The following is a 26,841-nucleotide window of genomic DNA, read 5'->3' as shown; positions in this document are numbered from 1 at the left end:
TATCTTTAAATGCAATCAATCTGTATTAAGAGAATTTCAGCTTTTTCAAATCCTGGAAGGCAAGAGGCTCAATGTATTCTGTGCTGGTCAGACCACTTGCCACTGTGGAAACCACTGTCTTTTTAAGAATGATACACAGGGATGCCTGGGTGGCTCACTTGGTTAAGTGGCTGCCTTCGGCTCAGGTCATGATCCCAGCATCCTGGGATCGAGTTCCACATTGGGCTCCTTGCTTGGTGGGGAGCCTGCTTCTCCCTCTGCCTCTGTCTGCCTGTGCTCGCTCTCGCTTCTCTATGACAAATAAGTAAATAAAATCTTTAAAAAAAAATGACATACATACATGTGAGTTGTTAGACATGTACTTGGTATTGTATGGAAAAATGAAAGTTTTGGTTCTGTTTTTTTTTTTAATTTTTTATTTTTTATAAACATATATTTTTATCCCCAGGGGTACAGGTCTGTGAATCACCAGGTTTACACACTTCACAGCACTCACCAAAGCACATACCCATGTCCATAATCCCACCTCCTTCTCCCAAACCCCCTCCCCCCAGCAACCCTCAGTTTGTTTTGTGAGATTAAGAGTCACTTATGGTTTGTCTTCCTCCCAATCCCATCTTGTTTCATTGATTCTTCTCCTACCCACTTAAGCCCCCATGTTGCATCACCACTTCCTCATATCAGGGAGATCATATGAGAGTTGTCTTTCTCTGCTTGACTTATTTTGCTAAGCATGATACGCTCTAGTTCCATCCATGTTGTCGCAAATGGCAAGATTTCATTCCTTTTGATGGCTGCATAGTATTCCATTGTGTATATATACCACATCTTCTTGATCCATTCATCTGTTGATGGACATCTAGGTTCTTTCCATAGTTTGGCTATTGTGGACATTGCTGCTATAAACATTCGGGTGCACGTGCCCCTTTGGATCACTACGTTTGTATCTTTAGGGTAAATGCCCAATAGTGCAATTGCTGGGTCATAGGGCAGTTCTATTTTCAACATTTTGAGGAACCTCTATGCTGTTTTCCAGAGTGGTTGCACCAGCTTGCATTCCCACCAACAGTGTAGGAGGGTTCCCCTTTCTCCGCATCCTCGCCAGCATCTGTCATTTCCTGACTTGTTGATTTTAGCCATTCTGACGTGGCATCACAATTCCGGACTTCAAGCTCTATTACAAAGCTGTCATCATCAAGACAGCATGGTACTGGCACAAAAACAGACACATAGATCAATGGAACAGAATAGAGAGCCTAGAAATAGACCCTCAACTCTACAGTCAACTAATCTTCGACAAAGCAGGAAAGAATGTCCAATGGAAAAAAGACAGCCTCTTCAATAAATGGTGCTGGGAAAATTGGACAGCCACATGCAGAAAAATGAAATTGGACCATTTCCTTACACCACACACGAAAATAGACTCAAAATGGATGAAGGACCTCAATGTGCAAAAGGAATCCATCAAAATCCTTGAGGAGAACACAGGCAGCAACCTCTTCGACCTCAGCCGCAGCAACATCTTCCTAGGAACAACGCCAAAGGCAAGGGAATCAAGGACAAAAATGAACTATTGGGATTTCATCAAGATCAAAAGCTTTTGTACAGCAAAGGAAACAGTTAGCAAAATCAAAAGACAACTGACAGAATGGGAGAAGATATTTGCAAACGACATATCAGATAAAGTTTTGATTCTGTTTAATCTGAAAAAATATTCTTAGAGGATGCATGACAGTATTTCTCAAATGTGTGAATATTTGCCATGTGAAAGTGAGATAAGACTCTGAAAGTAAAATCTGTAGAGCAAAAGCAAGTGAGTAAATATTATAACAAGGATAGTTTTACTCAGTATGAGAAATTACAATTACACCTGTCCAACCATAGACATCTCCACAGGAGGTAATGAAGCTTCCCATTTTACTTTCTACTCACAATTTTTATTAATAAGAACAAAGACTCTCACCAGATCACCATTTCATCAACTCTGCACACATTAGCAAAGAATTTAAGTGTGTCATTTTGGTTTAATAGGAAATGGACTCACAAAGGTCCTTTTAGAAACTAACTTATTTTTAAGCAGAAGCTTGTCAGTAGTGATTTCCCTATAATTGGAAATATTAGAAATGGATATTAATTTCTAGTGAACTGATAGAGGGCCATTTTGTACTTGATGGAATGTTGAGTTACATCCTCTTAGGAATTCTTATGTAATGCTAAGATTTTTACAGGCTTAATAAAGATCACTAAAGTAGGATTTAAGAGAGCTGGGCTTTCCGATTCCTTTGTTCTCATTTGATCATGGAAGACTACTTAGCCTCTATGGTTTTTATGTTTCCCAAATGAGAGGATCATAAGGTATGATTGGGTTCCTTCTAATCCCCCCAAGCTCTATTAGATATTATTTACATATAACATATATGAGCTTAAGGTGTACAATATGGTTATTAGACGTATATATTTACATATAACATGAGTTTAAGGTATACAATATGGTTGTTAGACATGTATATATTGCAAAATGATTATGACAGTAAGATTAAGTAACATGTCAGTCCCTCACATAATTAAGATTTCTGTGTATATGTAGTGATAAGATCTCTTAACAGCTTTCAAGTATATAATATAGTACTGTTAATTATAGTCACCATGCTGTCCATTAGATCCTCAGATCTTATTTATATTATAGTTGGGAGTTTATATCCTTTTACCAGCATCTTCCCATTTCCCCCACCCCTCAGCCTCTGGCAACAACCATTTTACTGCTTCTATGAGTTTTGCTTTTCTAGATTGCACATATAAGTGAGAACATATAGTATTTGCCTTTCTCTATCTGACTTATTTCACTTAAAGTAATGCCCTTTATGTTCATCCATGTTGTCACAAAAAGACAAAGTTTCCTTCTTTATTATTACTGAATTATATATATATTTGTATATGTATATATGTATACACACACATATACATATATGCATATATATCAATCACAGATTTATCTGTTCTTCTGTTGATGCACACTTAGGTTGTTTCCACATCTTGGCTGTTGTGAATAATGCTGCAATGAAGATATCTCTCCACGATAGTGATTTCATTTCCTTTAGATATACACACGGAAATGGGATTCCTGGATCATATGGTAGTTTTTTGTTTTCTTTCTTTCTTTTTTTTTTTTTTCTTTTGAGGACCTTCCATACTGTTTTCCATAATGGCTACATCAATTCACATTTCTGTCAACAGTGCACAAGGGTTTTCTTTTCTCCAAAGCCTCGCCAATAACTGTTGTTTATCTTTTTTGATAATAGTCATTCTAACAAGTGTGAGGTGATATCTCATTATGGTTTTGATCAGCATTTCCTTGATTATTAGTGATACTGAGCATCTTATCATGTACCTGTTGGCCATTTGTATGTCTTCTTTGGAAAAATATCTATTTACTTCCTTTGCCCATTTAAAAAATTCAGATTTTTTTTTCTTGAGTTCCTAAAAAAAGGATTCTATGTGCAAAAATAATAACACTGTTACAAGTCATCAAGAGAAGAGATTGCCTAATGAATGGGATAGTTTATAATATCCTGTTATATACATAATATCATGCTTACTGGAGGTCTTTGATGAGGTAGATTTGAGATAAGAATTGAAGAATGGCTAGGATATAGAAAGGAATTTCATACCAAAAGGAGAGGAAGGACAAAAGCAAATTACAGGCAGCCAGCAAATTTGGAGATAGTGAGAAAATCTTTCAGTGGGGTACTCTGGCCAAGTGGTATGATGAAGCTATTCTCCATGACAGAAGTCACCAAATCAATGGGTAAATTCTGTCCTGTTCTTATAAATAAAATTTTATTGGATTCCACCTATACCATTTTTTAGTTAATGTTTGTAGCTGCATTCCAGCTACAGTGGTAGGATTTCATAGTTGTAACAGAGCCCTATGACTGGCAAAATCCTAAAATATTTACTACCTAGCTATTTAAGGAAAAGCTCACTGACTTGTGCTATGAAGAATCGTTATGTGGCCTTAGAAAAGAAAAATAGAAATACTTTGGTGAGAAATCCCCAAAGGATATTCTCTATAGCAGTGATTCCCTGTTCCTTATTATTTTAAAGAGGAGTCACATGATAATTGTTAGAATATAAAAGACAATAATGGTTTGCTGGAAAAGCAGGAAGATCCTAGTGATTTACAGCAGCTAAATCTCTGCCAAGGACTAAGAAGGCTGATTTACAGTTTATTTAAATGACAGTAATATATGATATTTTGCGTAACGTCAAGTATTATTTCATCTTCAGTATTCAACAATAAATCTTGCCATGACTTTAAAGATTCAGAGAATAGTTAACTACATAAGTAACTATGCTGTTCCTGGTAGATGGGAGATATATGAGAAAGTTTTCATTTATTTCCTGTACCTCATTTTTCCTTTATTCATCTACTCATTTATTTCTTCTTGGCCAAAGAGGAAATTCACTTCAAAAAGCTATATTGCTGAGAAGTATAGTGAAGGTGTAACTCAACTAAATTAGACAATTCAAAGATAAATCTGTTACTAACTCACCCCCAATTTTTCCTTGATTTGTGCCTTTTTCCTTTTTACATGGCAGATGTCTGGATGAGTTCCCAGGTTAACTTAACAACCGATGATTAGTTTCATGCGATTGGTGAAAAGTATTGCTATCCTTAAAAATACCTAGTTTCAGACCCTATCACCCTGTAAACATAATGATGCCATTACTATATCACTCCAATTCTAAAATTGCTTTTTAGGACTTTTGTTATTTAACTCTGGGGAAAAAAAAAAAAAAAATTTTTTTTTTTTTTTTAACCAGTTGGGCTTTCATTGAAATTGCTTGAGAATCATGAGTAAATCTTTTACTACAATACTGGAAACAAGTTGAGAAACCATTGATTTTATTACCCAGAAATGTGAAGACAACATTTTTTGTTGTTGTTGTTCTCTCTTCTCACTGTTTATTTAAGAGACTTTACATCTTTCCATTACCTTTGAGTTTGACCTAGAATCAGACCAATGAGAGCACTTAATTATCTGCTTCTTTGATAGGCAATGATTTTCCCAACCTCTCAACTTGAGTTTTCACATCTGTAAAACGAGGCTAATAATCCCAAGCAGCTGCTAAGAATTTTAAATGAGAACATAAGAAAACACACGGTAGGCCCTTTTGTTCATACATTCAAACATTTTCTGTGTTGATGTTACAGAACCTGACTAGTATTCCTTATTGCACAACAATCTACTTAGAATAAAGTATCACATGTTCCAGAACTATTAAAGGAGTGGTGGCAGTTGGCAGTTCATAGAAGGTGACTATGAATGATTAAACAGCTGCTCTGGTTTTAGACAGGTCACTGGCCAGATTGAAATGCCATACACATTGTCTAGATAAGGCAAATAGCTGACTGAAGAAGGCATCCCCCAATATTGGTATCGTACCCATTCATCTAAATTTGTTTTAAAGATAAGCATATCAAGTCAGTATTTTGCAAATGAATGAAAATATCAACCCCAAACTGACTGTCAATATAGGAGGCAGAAAAGCTATTTAAAACCAATGAAGCAGGGAAAGCAAGGTTCTTGTCTCGTGGAGTCAAAGAATGAATCTCTTGAACAAAGGAGAGTGTAAAGCGATTGTGAGAATACAGAAAAAGCTTTCAGGAGTGAGAGAGTTCCAGACAGAGTGGCCCCTGAGGGGTTTTAAATTCCCTTGTTAGCTTTCAGTGCTAACATCTCTATTGATAGCACCACTGTGTAAAGATTAGTGATAACACCTTTATTTATTTTAGTGATAACACCCTTAATAGCTTACTTCCTATTTAATTTTTGTTGGTCACAAATAGCTGTTATAACAAGACCCACCTCTGACACCTAGGGCAGGGTGGTCTGGTTTGGTCTATTTCTGTTTCCTTACACCTCCACATTTTTGAGATTTTTGTGAGCCAGATCCTGCCCATAGCCGGCATCTCTCCCTTCCTAGCTCTTCCTGTCCCTTACTCACCAGCATTACAAATATATATTATCATGAGAAATTCAGTCAAACTAAATTCACTTTAGTGAGAAAAAAATGACAAAACCTCAAAAGAGGCAGAGTTTAAGGTTTACAGTTTATTAAGAATGCAGTAAGATGGGGTGCCTGGGTGGTTCAGTCAGTTAAACATCTGCCTTGGTCTCAGGTCATGATCTCAGGGGTCCTGGGATGGAGCCTGCTTTTCCCTCTCCCTTCTCTTGCTCCGCCTGCCTCCCACAGCCCCATCATGCTTGCTCTCTCTCACTCTCTCTCTCATATAAATAAATAAAATCTTAAAAAATATATATATAGTAATATTAAAGAATAAAAGGAAATATTTTATAGATGTAAAAAAATCATTGAAGTTTTTTTTTAATTTTTAATTTTTTATAAACATATATTTTTATCCCCAGGGGTACAGGTCTGTGAATCACCAGGTTTACACACTTCACAGCACTCACCAAAGCACATACCCTCCCCAATGTCCATAATCCCACCCCTCCTCTCAACCCCCCCTCCCCCCAGCAACCCTGTTTGTTTTGTGAGATTAAGAGTCACTTATGGTTTGTCTCCCTCCCAATTCCATCTTGTTTCATTGATTCTTCTCCTACCCACTTAAGCCCCCATGTTGCATCACCACTTCCTCATATCAGGGAGATCATATGAGAGTTGTCTTTCTCTGCTTGACTTATTTTGCTAAGCATGATACGCTCTAGTTCCATCCATGTTGTCGCAAATGGCAAGATTTCATTCCTTTTGATGGCTGCATAGTATTCCATTGTGTATATATACCACATCTTCTTGATCCATTCATCTGTTGATGGACATCTAGGTTCTTTCCATAGTTTGGCTATTGTGGACATTGCTGCTATAAACATTCGGGTGCACGTGCCCCTTTGGATCACTACGTTTGTATCTTTAGGGTAAATGCCCAATAGTGCAATTGCTGGGTCATAGGGCAGTTCTATTTTCAACATTTTGAGGAACCTCCATGCTGTTTTCCAGAGTGGTTGCACCAGCTTGCATTCCCACCAACAGTGTAGGAGGGTTCCCTTTTCTCCGCATCCTCGCCAGCATCTGTCATTTCCTGACTTGTTGATTTTAGCCATTCCCACTGGTGTGAGGTGATATCTCATTGTGGTTTTGATTTGTATTTCCCTGATGCCGAGTGATATGGAGCACTTTTTCATGTGTCTGTTGGCCATCTGGATGTCTTCTTTGCAGAAATGTCTGTTCATGTCCTCTGCCCATTTCTTGATTGGATTATTTGTCCTTTGGGTGTTGAGTTTGCTAAGTTCTTTATAGATTTTGGACACTAGTCCTTTATCTGATATGTCATTTGCAAATATCTTCTCCCATTCTGTCAGTTGTCTTTTGATTTTGTTAACTGTTTCCTTTGCTGTACAAAAGCTTTTGATCTTGATGAAATCCCAATAGTTCATTTTTGCCCTTGCTTCCCTTGCCTTTGGCGATGTTCCTAGGAAGATGTTGCTGCGGCTGAGGTCGAAGAGGTTGCTGCCTGTGTTCTCCTCAAGGATTTTGATGGATTCCTTTTGCACGTTGAGGCCCTTCATCCATTTTGAGTCTATTTTCGTGTGTGGTGTAAGGAAATGGTCCAATTTCATTTTTCTGCATGTGGCTGTCCAATTTTCCCAGCACCATTTATTGAAGAGGCTGTCTTTTTTCCATTGGACATTCTTTCCTGCTTTGTCGAAGATTAGTTGACTGTAGAGTTGAGGGTCTATTTCTGGGCTCTCTATTCTGTTCCATTGATCTATGTGTCTGTTTTTGTGCCAGTACCATGCTGTCTTGATGATGACAGCTTTGTAATAGAGCTTGAAGTCCAGAATTGTGATGCCACCAATGTTGGCTTTCTTTTTCAATATCCCTTTGGCTATTTGAGGTCTTTTCTGGTTCCATATAAATTTTAGAATTATTTGTTCCATTTCTTTGAAAAAGATGGATGGTATTTTGATAGGAATTGCATTAAATGTGTAGATTGCTTTAGGTAGCATAGACATTTTCACAATATTTATTCTTCTAATCCAGGAGCATGGAACATTTTTCCTTTTCTTTATGTCTTCCTCAATTTCTTTCATGAGTACTTTATAGTTTTCTGAGTATAGATTCTGTGCCTCTTTGGTTAGGTTTATTCCTAGGTATCTTATGGTTTTGGGTGCAACTGTAAATGGGATTGACTCCTTAATTTCTCTTTCTTCTGTCTTGTTGTTGATGTAGAGAAATGCAACTGATTTCTGTGCATTGATTTTATATCCTGACACTTTACTGAATTCCTGTACAAGTTCTAGCAGTTTTGGAGTGGAGTCTTTTGGGTTTTCCACATATAGTATCATATCATCTGCGAAGAGTGATAATTTGACTTCTTCTTTGCTGATTTGGATGCCTTTAATTTCCTTTTGTTTCCTGATTGCTGAGGCTAGGACCTCTAGTACTATGTTGAATAGCAGTGGTAATAATGGACATCCCTGCTGTGTTCCTGACCTTAGCGGAAAAGCTTTCAGTTTTTCTCCATTGAGAATGATATTTGGTGGTGGGCTTTTCATAGATGGCTTTGATAATATTCAGGTATATGCCCTCTATCCCTACTCTTTGAAGAGTTTTGATCAGGAAGGGATGCTGTACTTTTCAAATGCTTTTTCAGCATCTGTTAAGAGGTTCATATGGTTCTTGTTCTTTCTTTTATTGATGTGTTGTATCACATTGATTGATTTGCGGATGTTGAACCAACCTTGCAGTCCTGGAATAAATCCCACTTGGTCGTGGTGAATGATTCTTTTAATGTACTGTTGAATCTTATTGGCTAGTATTTTGGTGAGAATTTTCACATCTGTGTTCCTCAAAGATATTGGTCTATAGCTCTTTTGGTTTTTTTTGTTTGTTTGTTTTTGTTTTGTTTTTTGTTTTTGTTTTTGTTTTTTTTTATGGGATCCTTGTCTGGTTTTGGGATCAAGGTGATGCTGGCTTCACAAAATGAGTTTGGAAGTTTTCCTTCCATTTCTATTTTTTGGAACAGTTTCAGGAGAATAGGAATTAGTTCTTCTTTAAATGTTTGGTAGAATTCCCCCGGGAAGCCATCTGGCTTTTGTTTGTTTGGAGATTTTTGATGACTGTTTCAATCTCCTTAGTGGTTATGGATCTGTTCAGGTTTTCTATTTCTTCCTGGTTCAGTTGTCGTAGTTTATATGTCTCTATGAATGCATCCCTTTCTTCCAGATTGTCAAATTTGTTGGCGTAGAGTTGCTCATAGTATGTTCTTATAATTGTTTCTATTTCTTTGGTGTTAGTTGTGATCTCTCCTCTTTCATTCATGGTTTAATTTATTTGGGTCCTTTCTCTTTTCTTTTTGATAAGTCTGGCCAGGGGGTTATCAATCTTATTTTTTCAAAGAACCAGCTCCTAGTTTCGTTGATTTGTTCTATTGTTTTTTTTTGGTTTCTATTTCATTGATTTCTGCTCTGATCTTTATGATTTCTCTTCTCCTGCTGGGTTTAGGGTTTCCTTCTTGTTCTTGCTCCAGCTCCTTTAGGTGTAGGGTTAGGTTGTGTACTTGAGACCTTTCTTGTTTCTTGAGAAAGTCTTGTACCACTATATATTTTCCTCTCGGGACTGCCTTTGTTGTGTCCCACAGATTTTGAACTTTTGTGTTTTCATTATGATTTGTTTCCATGAATTTTTTCAATTCTTCTTTAATTTCCTGGTTGACCCATTCATTCTTTAGAAGGATGCTGTTTAGTCTCCGTGTATTTGGGTTCTTTCCAAATTTCCTCTTGTGATTTGAGTTCTAGCTTCAGAGCATTGTGGTCTGAAAATATGCAGGGAATAATCCCAATCTTTTGATACCGGTTGAGACCTGATATAGGACCCAGAATGTGATCTATTCTGGAGAATGTTCCATGTGCACTAGAGAACATTAGGGTATTTTTAATTATAATACTTGCTGATAGACCTCATTCCTCATTTTTATGCTTATTTGTTAAAATTATATAGATCTGGATTATGAGATAATTATATATAGAAAGGATTATTATTTTAAAGATATTTTTAAAATACTACAAATGCTTAACGGCAATCTATACTTTCGATCTGTTGATTTAGCCTTCATATTCTGTTTGTTTGTTATAATTTCACATAAACATAATGACTGTGGTCATGAATCATAATGATAAGAATCGTGTAGAGATTCTGAAACATCAAATAATAATGAATTATTGATGGTATTGTTACACACTGAAATTCTATATTTTTCTCTAAAATAGCTTTCTGTTATTAAACGTGTTTTAACTACTGTTAGGATGAGCTTAGATTATATCAGCAAAATGTAAAATATTAAATTAAAATCTACAGTAATTGGTAAATTTCAGCCTTCTCCATGCCAGCAACTCTTCATGGAAAATGAGCAAACAAAAGCCAAATAGTTTTGAAAGGTTTCTTCCAGGAAGGGCATTTGAAAATAAAAGTTTAAGATACCAGAACATGTTAAGGAGCCCATCTCCCTTCCTCTTCCTGAATGTTCAGTGTTCTGAGCACACAGGCATTTTACTGAAGATACCTGAACATCAGCTATATACAAATGTTGATATCCATGCTTTCTTGGAAACCTCCATGAATAGTCTAATAGAAGGATCATGAAGGAGAAGGGGTTTTTGACATGAACCTCATTTCCAGTGTCATTTAATTTCCATATGAATGGGTTTCCCATAGAATAATATTCCAGGCCTATCTCAATCTTCATGTCCCTCCCTCTCCTTTAAAAGAAGGAATAAATTATCAGATTATGGAGTTAGGGAAGGGTTCCAGGCTTACATAGCTCAACTCTTTCCTCCCTGCCTTCACTTTTTTGGTATCTTTCTGATGGCAGAAGGCATGTCCTTGTGATAAGTTTGAAAGAAGTAACTAGTCTGGCTTTAGGAGTCCTGGGGATTTCCAGGACTTCCTGTGGCTTGTGCAGGTGTACATTAGGATTTTTAGCAAATACAATAAAGCCCACCATGGTGAACTTAAAATTATTTCCTGATATTTTCCAGCACTCTTTCAGTTAGGAGGGAGCCTGTGTCAATTTAGACCAATGGCATATAAGGTGAAATAGCATGTGACACTTGTAGGTGCGCCAGTGATTAGCTGATGAATAATTATCTTATCTCTTTTTTGCTGACCCAGCAACTAACAACTGTTGTAGTTGGTAAAGCTTTGAGGTAGTGGATCCTGAGAATACCTGCTTCTAGAATGGACTTTCTGCCCACATCAACCCAAATGTTTTTTAAAAATTGTAGTTGAGATTGATTTCAAGGGGGTGTGGACTGTGCAGATGAATAGGGTTATGGGCTAAGAAACTCCTGCTGTTTGATTTAGTGCTCTATGGTTGACATCTTGAAATTCTTTGTAATTTTTTGAATAAGGGTCTCACATTTTTATTTTGTACTGGGCCTTGCAAAATATGTACCAGTAATGACTCCAGCAAAACCTAATTAGTTCTAACTAGGAAAGTATTTTTAATGGCTGACAATACCATCTACTCCTAATTAAAGTAAAAGAAAAAAGAAAGAATATATTTAAAGATAGTTGTTTAGACACTAAATTTATATGCTGAACTTCCAGAAGCATTGTAAGTAGGAGAACTATCCAACCACACAACAGAAATAATCCATTTGAAATGCTGCATAGGCTTGAGATCACAGACCTTATATAGTTGTTATTAAAAAAGAAGACTACAATGAAGAAGAGGAGGAGGAGATTAAATCAGAGAGGGAGACAAAGCATAAGAGACTCTTCATCATGGAAAACAAACTGAGGGTTGTTGGAGGGGAAGCAAGTGGGGGAATGGGGTAGATGGGTGATGGGCATTAAGGAAGGCATGCGATATAATGAGCACTGGGTGTTATATAAGACTGATGAATCACTGACCTCTACCTCTGAAACATACATTTTATATTAATTAATTGAATTTAAATTTCAAAAATTAAATAAATAAAATAAAATCAGAAAGTGTGAGCCCCCCACCAAAGAAAAAGAAGAGGTAGAAGAAATGGAAGAGAAGGTAGGAGAGGGTGAAGAGGAAGGGAAAATTGAAAAGAGAGAAGGAAAAGGGATTTTTTTTCCCCCTGATTTTGCTTGACAAAGAAGCCACATGGCCTCTGCCCTGTAATTTTAGTTCTGGTTCCCGGTTCCCAAGCTGTACATGGGAACCTGCTTGGTGAAAGATTGTCAGTTTTAAAAACTTAGCTTTAAGAGTGTGAGAAATGAAATTTTACCTTTCCACCCTCTAGGTTAGAGGAAGAGAAGCTCATTGAAACAATCTGCAATATTTGCCACAGACAGGATTGATCTAATTCTGGGATTTAGAATTAGGAAGCCATCTCGAAGCTGCATCATGCAGAGGAAAGGCTGCAAACACTATGTCTGTAATGGTTATTTTTCTCTATATTTTAACTCCATACCAGATTTTTCTCCTCAATTCCAGATCCTATATATTTAAATAGTCACTAGAAATTTCTGTTTGGTGTCTGATAGACAGCTCAAACTCCACTGCACAAAGCTTATTATGCCTTCTCCTAATTATCTCTTTGGTAATTGTTCCCTTACTCTGTAATCAGTACTATATCATCTTTGGTTACTACAGCCAAACACTTGGAAATCATCCTTTCCAACCCCATACCAAATCAATTATGCTGACTTGCAGACAATGACTTAAACATATCTCCTGATCATTTTGTTTTCTCCAATACCACTAAAACCAGCTGATATCTCTATGTCCCTTGTTTCTTCTTTCCTAAAATTTTATCCATATAAAATTTCTGTAAAAGGATCTTTAAAACATACAAACAAAAATGTGACTCTGATCATTATGCTCCTTTGCTGAACCATTTCCCAATTACAAAACAAACTATTGCTTTGAGGATACATCCAACTTCTTAATTTGCTGCATGAGAATCTCTATCTTCTAGCTCTTCCTTTCCTCTCTGCCCTCATAGCTTTTCACAATCCATCTTGTACTTTTATATTCCATCATATTGAACTTCTTTGTGTAGCCTACAGGCTTCCCCTCTGCATAGTATTCCCTTTCATGCTGTGTTCTGCTACCTATCCTCCAAATTTTGGCCATTTCCCATTCCTTGGTAAGGACTGGACTTATAATTACTGCATCTGAGAAGTTTTTCTCACTGTTTTCCTCCTTCAACACTAGATTATTATGCCCAACTTTCTGATCTTGCATTCTTTGCTTCCTACCTTAACTATGGTAATTGCTGGTGTAATTGTCTATGTTCCATGAAAAACTATATGCTCTATGGGGTCTAAGGATGTGATTACTTTGTGTATTGATGCATCTTCATGACTGAGAGACTTTCTCATGCATGATATGCTATCAACAATAGAATGAATGGATAAGTGGATGGATAATTACATAAAAGATTAAAAATAAAGGATATTAATTTATGGTGTCCGTCTCAGAGGTCTAAGGTACAATTACTCTTATAATTATAATTGGTAACCTTGTGAAATACCCATACTCTAGCGCAGATTTTGGACAGCTTTTTAATAGTTGTATTTCCCTCACATCAGTACACACCATGAATAAAGTACGCAAACTACACACATACATATATAAACTGTACTACTGTATTTGTGCACACTCCTTCAGAAATGATGGTTCAATCCAGCTTAGAATTTAAACAATTTTTTCCTATTCTCTAAGTAAAGGAAAAAGTAGGCATGATCGGGGCACCTTGGTGGCTCAGTGGATTAAATCTTCTGCCTTCGGCTCAGGTCATGATCCCAGAGTCCTGAGATCCAGTCCCACCCACATCGGGCTCTCTGCTCAGCAGGGAGCCTGCTTCCTCCTCTCTCTCTGCCTGCCTCTCTGACTACGTGTGATCTCTGTCTGTCAAATAAATAAATAAAATCTTAAAAAAAAAAGTAGGAATGATCAAGAGGAGGAAGTGTGTATATGTGAACATCTGTCATGCCAAACTCAGTTGCTCCTACTCCTGCTTTGTTTTTATCTCTCCCCCAAATTTAGACCTTGGACATGTCATTGTGAATTAAAGTCATCTGATTGCCCTTAAATTGTCCATTGGCACAATTGGCCAATTTTAAGGAATATTTACATTGTTATAAAATCAAAAACACATTTTTGAACATTACTCATGACTTTAATCATCTGTAGAAAACCCTCTTAGTCTTTCCACATAACCTGATAAAGACCTCTATAAGTTTTTCGGGTCTTTAATTTGTATTAAATCAAGAAAATATGGTTGGTATTAAAGAGCTCTTTTTTGTCAAAAATGCCTATCTCATGTTGTTTTTTGTTGTTGTTGCCTGCATGTTCTTCACTTGCCTTTTGCTTAGATAGTTGTTCTTCCTTCAGTTTACTAAGTATTTTCCTGACTTTCTTGGCTTTTGGACCCATTCATGTTATAAGAAATATTCTTTATTCATGGTGATTATCACATCTGTAATGTCACTTTATTTATTATGTACATCTGATTAATGTCTGTCTCATTCAGTAGATTATATGAAATAAGGGCCCTTGTCTTTTCAAGCTCACAATTGCAATTCCATCACCCAGCATATTAATTTGTGCATAAAAGGCTATTGATACATGATTTAGAATGAATAAATGATTTTCAGGTCTTCAGGGTACAAAGTAGATGAATTTATAAGTGAAATTGAAGCACACTTAGTCAAGTTAAATACATAAAAGTTATCATTATTATGTATAAAATAGAGGGACAGAAATGAGAAAATGCAAAGAAGGGTGAGAATGCAAACTACCATTCTTAATTCTTCCTACTTTACAGCATTCTACTATAATTCTCACTATAAACCCACATTCTTTCTATTCTATTATTTTAATTTTACAAATGCGAGACATGTGATGCAGAGTTTAAGTAATTGTTTCAACTACCCAAGCCTAGGAAATGCTGAGGTGGGAATGAAGAACCAGATCTAATCATCTCCAAATCCCTCCATCACTCCATGACTGAACTACTTGAGCTTGTGACCTCACGTTCCCTCTGAAATCTTGTACAGCCTTGCTTTTGGTCTTTTGTCTAAAGAATGAGTTCTGTGGAAATTGTGAGTTTAAACCTATCTTAGACTCACATCTTCCTAATTGCCTTTTCTCTCTTTCCCATAAGTGCAGCCACAATTTAAATGCTTCTGCAATTGTTGATTACTGCATTTACACTATGCCAGATGTTATCTTGTTTGAATTGTGCCCACACACTGCAGGTGCAAAATAGAGGCCACAATTGAGAAAATTTGGACATAAGTATCTCTGTATTTTCATTTAATCTATATGCTTGGCCATATAAATCATTTTCTTCTGATTTTTTTTCCGCTTTCTCTTTGCCTAGCAGGCTTATTTTGTATTACTTTAGAAGTTTTTAAAAGTGAGATTACTACAGTGTATTTTTTTAAATAAAAATATCCTCATCTTTGAGGTAACTTTGCATTTCCCCACATTACAAAAGAGAACACTTGTACATTTTTATTTGTACAAATAGACCTAAACCAGTCATGCTTTCCACAGAGCAGACCACTATATGGGATATGGCAATAAAATAGCAAAAGTATTTAAGTATGTATGTATGTATGTAAGAAAATGGATCTGGATAATCCCACAATTACTCTTCTATGAGTAATCTAAGTGCTCTAAATGCCAGTGTAAAAAGATGAGTCCTCTTACATTGCATCCTATTTTTTTTTTAATGTGTTCTCTATTGTTTCCCCTATTATGTCAAAAAAATGCTAAGACTTGTAATTCTGTTGCATTCACAGTGGTATTCTGCTGTCTGCTATACCTAAACTATAGGTATAGGATAGCAGACAGCTAATATGGAAACATAATGTTTCCATAAATATGCTCATTTTAGGATACATTTTAGGTCACTATTTTATAGCATCTGAACAGCCACTATATTCCATTAAATCTAAGACATAGCTAATTGTGTGATACATCTTTATGCTAATCACCATAAAGAAAGAACAATAAAAGAACATTACCAATTAAAACTTTTAAAATTTTGTCCTTATGGAAAAATCTTTTTTTTTTTTTAAGATTTTATTTATTTATTTGAGAGAGCGAGCGTGGGTGGGAAGGAGCAGAGCAGAATCAGAGGGTGAGAGGAAAAAATCTCAAACAGACTCCCCACTGAGCATGGAGCCCATACTGGGCTCCACCCCAGGATCCTGAAATTATGACCTAGCTGGAACCTAGAATTGGATGCCTAACTAAATGAGCCACACAGGCACCCCTGGAAAAAATATCTTTTTCACTCAACTTAGATTACTATTTTGTGTATCACTTATATGTACACATTAAAAAGAGAATGTAAGACAACTATCATATGATCTCCCTGATATGAGGAAGTGGTGATGCAACATGGGGGCTTAAGTGGGTAGGAGAAGAATAAATGAAACAAGATGGGATTGGGAGGGAGACAAACCATAAGTGACTCTTAATCTCACAAAACAAACTGAGGGTTGCTGGGGGGAGGGGGTTTGGGAGAAGGGGGTGGGATTATGGACATTGGGGAGGGTATGTGCTTTGGTGAGTGCTGTGAAGTGTGTAAACCTGGTGATTCACAGACCTGTACCCCTGGGGATAAAAATATATGTTTATAAAAAAAATTTTTTTAAATAAATTAAAAAAAAAGAGAATGTAAGAGAAATAATTTTTTGAAAAATAATTTGAATAAGATATTCCTAAAAAGTTTTCCATTCAGAGTCTGGATCTTTTGAGTTTCAGAGTTGTCAGTCTCCTTATTTTGCTTCAGAATAACATCCCCTGACATTAAAAGTATTGGTGATACAATGATGTATAATTCCTCTAAAAAGTTCTTTACTTTTGTCTCCAAGATATTTTTCCATACCATTTATTTATGGTCTGCAGACATAATTTTTTGCTCTCTTTAACTTTCCAAAAGACTACACAATATTTGTAGGTAACAATGAGAAACTATGTTTTCTTCTCAAGAGGTTCTGAAATACTCTGTTGATCTGAAATTTTATGATCATCCAATCATGGCCCAGAAATAACAGCCAGGATTCCCCATGCCCAAGAAACCTTCCACTGCCTGGCCTATGACAATTTTAGAAGATCTCACCATTTCAAAGAACTTAAAATATAAGTAAGTAAATAAGTAAATAAACAGTTGTTTCTTAAATAAACTAAAAGTAAGGTATCCCCATAGCAACTTGTATTAGCTAGTGTTATACCATGACTGGCAAAACATGATTTTGTTAGATATCTGTTACCATGTTTCTACTACACTAATGCAGGGTTCAATGAATTAGCATACTATAGATTTTCTCTCTGGTGATTTTAGATTTAACCATTGTGTTTCTAGTTCTTTGGAATCTATGTCCCTCTGTCCATTCATCAAGCTTTCCTCATATCATGCTTTAATTTATTTAAATATTTGTAGATATAGCCACTAAAGATTCCCCTGCAACAAGAAGGAGTATGTAGCTAAAATTTATGGACAACTTACCTATTATGAACAAGCCACTTTGACAGGGATTTTATATATATTTTTGCATTTAAACCCTAGGAACAATTCAAGATTTATAATTGCCATTTTTTAAATGACATAACAGGGAACTGATTCTCATATGATTTGACCAAGATAATTTATAATAGAGCAGGTTATAATTGAAAATTTAGGCATCTTTTTAACATCTTCCCTTTTATTTAATTCTAAATTTTTTAATTTAATTTTATTTTTTCTGTGTTCCAAGATTCTTTGTTTATGCACCACACCCTATGCTCCATGCAGTATATGCCCTCCTTAATACCCATCACCAGGCTCACCTAACCCCCCCACCTCAATCATAGCTAAAAGAGAAAGCTTGTTTGGGAATAGGCAATAAAGATGAAGGTCCAAGATCAGAGACTGCAAAGTTGGGACACTGCCTTTGTGTTTACTTAGGGAGGTAAAGCAGTACATAAGAAGCAACAACCTCTATACCAGAGGAGGAAGCGAAGACTCCAGGGTGATATTGAGCCCTGCCATCATAATGTCAAAAGACTCACTTTTAGCTAAGTGCTTTATTCTGAAGATCGCTTTAGAATTATACACAGCCATACCATCATGAAGTTGATTGAGGTAGAACTTGTTAAAGTGTAAGTTGAAAAGGACTGTGTGCCGATGTGTATTATGATATATATATATATATATATATATATATATATATATATATATATATACCAGCAAAAATGTGTATAAAAATTTGTATTTGAAAACTGAAATTTATGAATCGGGGATTAGTTAGCTTGTTTTAAGTTAAGCAAGAAAACTCACCTTATCTGATCATAAAGAGAAGGGGATCAGGGTCTCCATAATTTTTTTGTTTGTCTGAAAGATTCTCTCTGGTTATATACGTGTATACACCTGCAGGTGGGGGATGGGATTTTATCTGAAATAGTATCCTCTACATGAAGTCAGCAGGTCCAGTTCTCTTCAGTTTACTGTAGGGTCTGTGGCATATTTTCTTAATAAATTGCCTGAGGATATTGCTGTACCCAAGTCTTAATTATTTAAAACTTTCTCACTATAGCTATAGAAGATAGAAGAAACTGATCTAAAGCAAAATTGAGCTAGAAATCTGCAAAGTGGTGGTTTTGTAAAAAATACCTGCTAGCTACTATTTTGCTATTAATTTCTTCTTTATTCTAAAAGTTAAGTTGAAAAAAAAATCTAGTTAATTGAGGGTTTCATTACTTAAGGTTTTATTGCATGCAAATAATGGTATAATAAGAATATACAAATTAGCTCAGCAAATAGAAAACTTCACTTATTTTATGCCTCATTGAAGGCTAGAAGTATCAGTGAAGGTCCCCGGGGATCAGAATGTGCATTGGTATTATTCAACATATTCATTAAGCAGTCAGTGGAAAATGTAAACGAGCACACATCCAAATCTGTAATAATAAAATGCTGGAAGCTAGAGATAATAAATCAGCTTGATCAAAAATACAGATGGATCTGGACAGCTGGGGAAAATATTCATATGAGAAAGAGATGAGTTTTAATGGAAAGAATAATACAATAATGCATTTGAAGAAGAAAAATACATAGCAGTAAAAAATTGATAAGATACATTTGAAGTAATTATGGAGAATACTATTTTAGTGTATTTGTTGATAAACTGAACAGTATCTCAACAGTGAGGGATAACTGTATTCTAAGTTCCCTAAGTTGAACAGTTGGAAAAGGAGAGAAACATTATACTACCATTTAGCTAGACAATAAAATTCTATCTATAAGCTTAATGGAGATTTTATAAAGTTAGCCACTTTCAGGACATAGTAGCAATTTTAGCACATAAAATCTGGCATTTATAATTAGCGTGGAGGTAGCTGTTAGTTTTGTGTTTAAAAGATGGCATTCCCTGCATATCTCCAATCTTGTAGATTAATTTCAACTATCCATCTCAAAGTTTTCTCTCTGACCACACTCTTGCAACTTTTCTTCTAAGTCTCAGTCTCAAAGCAACATGGCAATTCTTGTTTTGCCCTCAAGATGCAGTAAAACTTACCAAACCAAAGATCCACAGCTGACTGTTTTGACTAAATGAAACAGGATTCTAATATCCTGGGTATATCACACACTCTTACCATAAATTAAGCCATGCTATTTCTAATTTAAAAAATTTTTGCTTTGCCAGGTAAGAATAATAAGAAATTATCCTTAGAATACACTTGGTATCAGTTTGTCCCTAAGGAGACAAAAAACCAAAATAATTACTAGTTGGTTTTTGAGGAATATACCCTGAATTTAGGAAATTGATAGTACTACATGTACCAACAAGGCCTAATGAGATGGAAGTCTCCATACTAAATGTTTATGAAATTGGTAAAAACCTGTTTGAGCAGGTATAATATAGTAGGAGAAGCTTTGAGCATTTAGAAAATATAAATTCTTGTTCCAGTTCTAATCCATTTGCTTTGTGTTCTCTCTTGTTCTCTCCCAGACTGACTAATATGATGGCATTAGGATTTTATTTAAAAAAAAAAAAAGCCTTTTATAAAGGTAACATATCATTAAAGCCTTTTATAAAAGTAACATATCATTATAGTGTCATTATTTAATGTTATTTATTTATAAACAAAATTATGTTCCAAATAGATAGAAATCTTTGTTCTAGTGAGAGTACTTAAATATGTTTTTATAAAAGTTGACCGACTTCCAAAATCCTGAATACTAAAATTTTAATCTTTTATCTCACCTAGGTTTCATTAATTTCTCTTTTTCCCATTTGTCTTTAAGAAAAGAACTCGTTTGTTTTGCACCTTTTTCTCTTATGTTCTTTCAGAATTTTTGTTTTAACTTTCCCTCCTGCCCAAACAACTCTGTTTGTTTATCACCATCACCACCAATAATGATTTTAAACGCCTCTCCTAAGTCATAATTGCTATCACTTCCCTTTTTCTGTGGTAATCCTATTCTGTCATTTGCCCAGAAAGGAGAAAAAAAAATTAGTATTCACTGTAGCTTCTTCACTTTTATAAATGGTGCTTCTTCCTGAACTGCTTTATGCTGCAGTCCCAGAAGCACTTACTAATTCTGAAACTCTCCCTTGGGTGATTCTCTGAATTGGAAATTGTGACCTTGAGGCGGTACTGAGAGATCACTTCTTGTGTGCTCTGATTCCATGACTATGTTGAATTCCAGAGAAGAGCATCTTTCCTTTGCTCTAGGAGATTCATTCATCTCAAGGGTCTTTATTTTTCTTCCCTCATGGGAACCGTTTTATGTATGTGCACACTCTGGGCACTGAGTACAAGTAGAAACATATGGCCAGTAATTTGCTTGTGATGTATTCACATAGGAAAAAGAGGGGAAGTGGTCAGATAGAACATATAAATCAAGTGGTAACCTCAGGCAAATAATTTCATGATATAACATGTATGAGTCGGAGAATATGTTTTTAATGAATCACACATCTTAGAAATTATTACTAAAAAAACTTTGCCAGAGAATTGGACTCATTTTTGATGATTATTTTTACATTGGACTATAATGCTCATACTGTACTAATAAATCACATTTTTCAAACTAATCAACATTATCCAATTTAATAATGACTAACACCCAATAAAATCATCTATTAAGATTATTCTAGTTTAAAAAACAAAAGATTATTCTAGTTTCCATGAGAGGAAACTAAATCCCAAGGACTCCCAGATAGTAAGCCCAGGAGCCAAATTTAGAATTACATTTATCATAATTTAGAGGACTCTCAGATCTTAAAAACGGTCTCCACATATTAGGGATATATTCTAGTTAGCGAAAGTATCAGTTCCTGAGTACATTAATGAAGTCAAAGTTATTGAGATAAAAATGACTCTTGCAAGCCCTCATCTTCCACACTGATCACTTATGAAACAAAAGCCCACCATCTGGAGTTTGGACACCAAAGGAAACTCTTCTGTTGGGATTCACAGGCATACATAGAAGACCTTGATAAAGTTGTTTGGGAAAGTCTCCACATTGCTTACTCTGCCCTGGAAGCACACATTTGAGAAGACAAGCAATAAATTATGGATTGTTTAAAAGCTCAATATAATACAATGAAATGACAATCATCCTGAAAATAAAGGAGTTGCTGGACAAATCCTACACTGGCAGCAACTCTCTCCTGACCTACAGGGCTCAGAGCTGTCACTGTAATCTCTTCCCTCCATAGCTTATCATTAGTCTCCACTACAGTGTTTATATACCACCTCCCTATTAAAGAGGACAGCTTAATTAAAGAGGAAATATCAGTATGCCTGGGTGGGTCAGTTATTAAGCATATGCCTTCGGCTCAGGTCATGATCCCACGGTCCTGTAGTCGAGTCCCACATCAGGTTTCCTGGTCAGTGGGGAGCCTGTTTCTCCCTCTGCCTGGTGCTCCCCCTGCTTGTGTGCTCTCTGACAAATAAAAAATTAAAAAAAAAAATCTTTAAAAATAAATAAATAAATAAAGAGGAAATATCACTATGTATTATAAAGCCAAAGCAACCTTATGATACTTGGGTATCAAACGAAGGAGAGAACCGAAAATGAAAATAAAGTAGGAAAGAACAAGCAATTCTCAAATTTGAGTACACATACATATCACATCAAATGGCTTCTTGGTAGCCCTATAGATGAAATGTTAGGTGTTAATGCTAATAAAACAGAGTGCTTACTAATTTATCATAGGATAAATCATTGGCTCTGTCCTAAATTTTGTGGTTCTATAGTATTTTTGTTTTTGATGCCAGTGTTTGGAATTAGGGATACTGTTAATCAATGAGCTTTATAATATGGTTTAGTTCTCGGTGGTAGAACCCAATTCTGGTTGATGCAAGCAAAAAATGGAGTGTTTGGTGTAAGGAGAAGTCTAAGAGTGGAAACAGCTTTAGATTTGGGTTGATATAGGTGTTCAAATGAGGTATTCAAGAAGAGTTCTGTAAAGGTAACTCTTCATCACTGCTTTGCTTTTATCTTTATTGACTTTATTTTAGCAGCTGTATTCAGCCACAAGTAGTGCCAAGTGATAACCACTGATATCAAGATGATCGTTTATCACTTTAGACACCTTCTTGAAAACAAACAAATAAACAAAATACTTCTTTTTCTGTGGACAGTAAAATCCACATGTAAGGGCCTCGCTGTTCCAGCCAACGTTATGAGTTTAGTGAGGAAACTGAAGTGCCCTAAATGACCACATCTGGGTCACATGTATTGCTAATGTTCAAGGTTGAATCGGCCTCCCTCAAATCACATGGATTAAGACTATTGAGGAAAGACTTCTCTTCCAAAAGAAAGGCAAGGTGCTTTTACCAAATGAAAGGGAAGTATTTGTGGCAGGCAAAATAATAGCTCTCCAGTATAAATGGTACCCATGGGAGGCAATGAAGATTAACATGGAGTCTAAGAATAATAATGCATGCACAGAGCTTAGTGTCCTTGAACACTGTCACTCCCTTTATTCAGTATTTGGACACAATTTATTGGCAAGCACTGTGTTAATGTTGTCTTCAATTAGCAAAATGGAGTTGAAATTATCAAAATCCTGGACCAGAATGCATCACTTGGTATTATAACCAGGCTTGCTAGACCTGCTGTCAAATGAAGCTAGGATATTTTCCAGCCAAAAGAAAGACTGGACCACAGAAACTCAGCCTGTAGAAATGTAAAAGAGTTGTTGATTGCTTGAAATAAACAGAAATAGGAACAGGCAGCTGGCAGGGAGGAAACAGAGATAGGCCGATATCATTTGGGGGAAAAAAATCTGTTCAGATCTATATTACAGAGACTAATAGACAGAGATAGAGCCCCAAATACAAAGGCATACTCTGAAAGTAGCAACCTCACCTGCTAAAAACAAAGGACAGCTTTCATAATTTCTTCCTCAGAAAATGTATTGGCCCTTTTAGCTTCATATATTCAAGTTTCAAATATTAAATATTCATAGTTTCAAATATTAAATTATATTAACTATCTTCATATACCTTATAGGTGTAAATGCCATACTAAAACCAAGGGACATTGCAAATTGTGGGGCATACCCATGTGGAAGCACATCCCATGCGTTTATGATAGAGCGAGTCTATCTGCAAAACAACCACACACATACATACAAAAAACTAACACCCCAGATTTCATGCCCAATCCAATCGAAATAGAGACCTTGTAATCAAATCACAGTTAATTTGAGGGTACTCAAAAAAAAAAAAAGATGATTAAAAATTTAGAATAAGTGTATCCTCTAGCCAGCTTAACACATTAACACATTAACAGAGTGCTTGGCAATAAATTGTGTCCAAAAGCTAGAAAAATTGAAGGTGATGATACATTGTTTTATTCAGATTACATTAGCCAGCTCTTGTGTACTATATTTGGTTTTGTCCTATCACAGTTTACCAAAATATGTAGGTGTTTACATATGTATCTTTGTGCATGTATATATGTATATTGCATTTACAATTCATACTCTCCTCAATGGCCAAAGTGTTTATTTCACCTCTAAAAGATATGCTTTTAAAAAAGCAATTCTTATGGTCTAATTTAAATTCAGTAAGAGAAAAAGGATTAAGTGCATGCACTTTCATTTAGCAGGTTCAGCTAGCTTATTTGTGCATCCAACGTAATCTCTTAAAAATTACCATAAGCAAAATATAACAGATTGTAAACGGTTGCTCATATTAACTTAGCTAAGTACTTGTAATCTGCATAAGCGTTATTTAACAGAACATAATTGTGTAACAGTATGATACCTCCAGAGTTTGGAAGACTGTTATGTGACTCAATCATATTTAGCAATCAGAAGGCTAAAATGGAGAATACTTAAACAGTAGATACTGTTTAAATATGCAGATTCACTGTTTTTTCCACTGAAAAATACATTTGAAATTAGGAAAAAAAAAATCTGGTCTTCTTCCTGGTATTTTATTTCATTAATCTTAGTTTGAAATAAATACAAAATATACTAAGGAAGAGGAAAACCATCGTCCTGAAAGACAAAGTACTTTTGATTTGTAAGAACCAGACTTTGATGAGAGCTAAAAAGGTTTTTCTAGAATCCCAAAAGTTCAGCCTTAAATGTTGAGGGTGAATTTTGAAAGACTGAGAAATACAATTTATATTATAAAACATAAAGAATGGAAAATTCAACATGATGATCTTCTAGCCCAAAAAGAATTAAGTATTCATCTGGGTCAGTAGGTTCCCAAGTACAGTCCTGGAACAACAACATCAACATCACCTGGAAACTTAAGAGAAATGCAAGTTATCAGGCTCCATTGGGACCCACTGAATCAGAAACTCCAGGGATAGAACTCTGCAATCTATGGCTTAATAAACCCTCCAGGTGATTTTAATGCATGCTTGAGAACCACTGGTCTAAGCTAAAAGTGATTTTAAGATAGGAATGATTTAAAGATAGCTGTTTGGGAAAGAGTCCTGGGTAGTGCAAGGAAAGCAGATGAAGGCTTCAGTCTAGCCTAAGGTGGGGTCAAAAGTATCAAGAGTATCCAAAGCTGAGACAAGAGGGACTCAGTCTGAGAACCTTGGTGACCAAAAATGGCAGAATGCTAATTTCCCTTTCCTCGTGGCAGGGTGATCTATAGCATTCTGACTTGCTCTTAAACATAGGTCACCTGTAGAAAGAGGTATAGAGAGAGAATTCTGAAAGTAATTGAGTTACTTTGAACTAATGTTTGAAAATGGGGCCTTTTAATTAAATTGTTTTCATTTGTAAAAAAGTAATGGCTGCTATAATTTTTCTTGTATCATACTTTATTCATTTTTAAAATGCTGCCGTTAAAATAAGCAGAAGGCTTTAGTAAAATAAGTGCTCCCATGGTTATATAATCAATATTTTATTTTTAACTTGAAAGATATGACCAAGCATTGCTTTTAACAATTTTAATAACTGTATCCAATAATTACAAGTTGTGTTTTAAGAACTATGCTAGGTCCTTCTCTTTTGCTTTTTCAATTATACATATAGCAAGTCACTGGGATGGATGTTATTTTATACATGAGAAAACTGAGATTTAGAGAAGTTAATTTCCCATTACATATCATACTACAGTAAGATGGAAACATAGGTAACCTAAAATCTTAATCTCTATGTTACGCCAGAATGGCAACAAGTAATGCCTGAAGTATGTGCACAATATAGCATAGATACTAAATAAAACAATTGCTTTGCATTATTCTATGCAGTCAATATTTGTTGAATGAATGGATAGACACCATTCAATTTATATAAACTCACTTCTGTATTTGATTCAGATGGGCCTTAATCACCTTACCTAAATAGCACCACCCTCTTCCCCGAATGTCTCTTTAACCTGATTTATATTCCTTCTTAATACTTATAATTATATTATATATAAATTCACTCAGTTTTCATCTTTCCCACTCATCTGTTAGTTCCATGACAGACGAGATCGGGCGCGTTCAGGGTGGTATGGCCGTAGACTGTTAGTTCCATGACAATAGGGCTTTGTCTCTGGTTCACTGCTGTACCCTTAGTGCTTGGGATATAGTGGAGATTCAATAAAAATCTCCACAACAGAATATTTATAAATGAAATAACAGTATTCTTGCAAGTTCTAATGACATATATTTGTGAATAAATAGTTACTTTTGGCTAATCCCTTTTCCTTCATTTCATAGCTCTTGAATGCTAATAAAACATTCCATAGCCTTATCTACGGGATTTAAGGAGACCTTTTCTAAATGTTTGCCAAAGGGTCAATAAAGACTTGAACTTCTGGTGAACAGCCCTGCCCAGGACGGTTGTGTTGATTGTTTTGACATGTTTGAAGCTGATAAAGTGCCACAGCAGAGTAAGCTTACAGAATTACATTTGGATGTGTATGTACAGAAAGATGAGAAGTGAAAAGCTGAGAAGACAGAGATCAATTTAGCAGGGAAGCAAGGTGGGGGAGAGAGAGTAGGGGATGGGGATAAAATACCATCTTGCCTTCCAAATATTTATACTACCTTCTTGTGGTAAAGGTAATGCAAAACTCCACTGGGCTACTGGTGGTTCCTCATACCACCTGCCCATCATGGTTAAGCCAGCAAGGCACAGCAAGTCCCTAGGCAGGGAGCCAATTACAACAAAAACACAACTCAGAACAAGAGCACAAAATGAAGGGTTTTAGGACAGCAATATAACACTCAGCAATTCCCAGGAACCTTTTATCTCTGCAGGCTGGAAAAAAAAATTGGTTCTCATTTGTTTTCACCTAGCAAAGACATCTTGTTGGCACCAGGAGCCCCAGAAAGTATCTGCCAAGTCCGTGTCAGTCTT

General features: G+C 35.8%; 2 long non-coding RNA genes across 2 annotated transcripts in view; both read left to right on the top strand.

Annotated features, from left to right (window-relative positions):
• LOC116593123 overlaps positions 1-26,841 on the top strand; it is a 142,627-nt gene that overhangs the window by 43,041 nt on the left and 72,745 nt on the right. The gene's annotated exons all lie outside the window — the stretch shown is intronic.
• The window catches only part of LOC116593124, a 29,039-nt gene continuing 7,543 nt past the window's right edge, over positions 5,346-26,841 (top strand). Inside the window, exons 1-2 of the long non-coding RNA XR_004286762.1 lie at positions 5,346-5,438; positions 17,015-17,168. This is a non-coding gene — a long non-coding RNA (uncharacterized LOC116593124). The remainder of the gene's footprint in view (positions 5,439-17,014; positions 17,169-26,841) is intronic.

The sequence above is a fragment of the Mustela erminea genome, chromosome 6, assembly GCF_009829155.1.
Source record: "Mustela erminea isolate mMusErm1 chromosome 6, mMusErm1.Pri, whole genome shotgun sequence".
Taxonomy (NCBI): Eukaryota; Metazoa; Chordata; class Mammalia; order Carnivora; family Mustelidae; genus Mustela; species Mustela erminea.
Note: the sequence above shows the minus strand (reverse complement) of the source record. Positions and strands in the feature narration are given on the sequence as shown.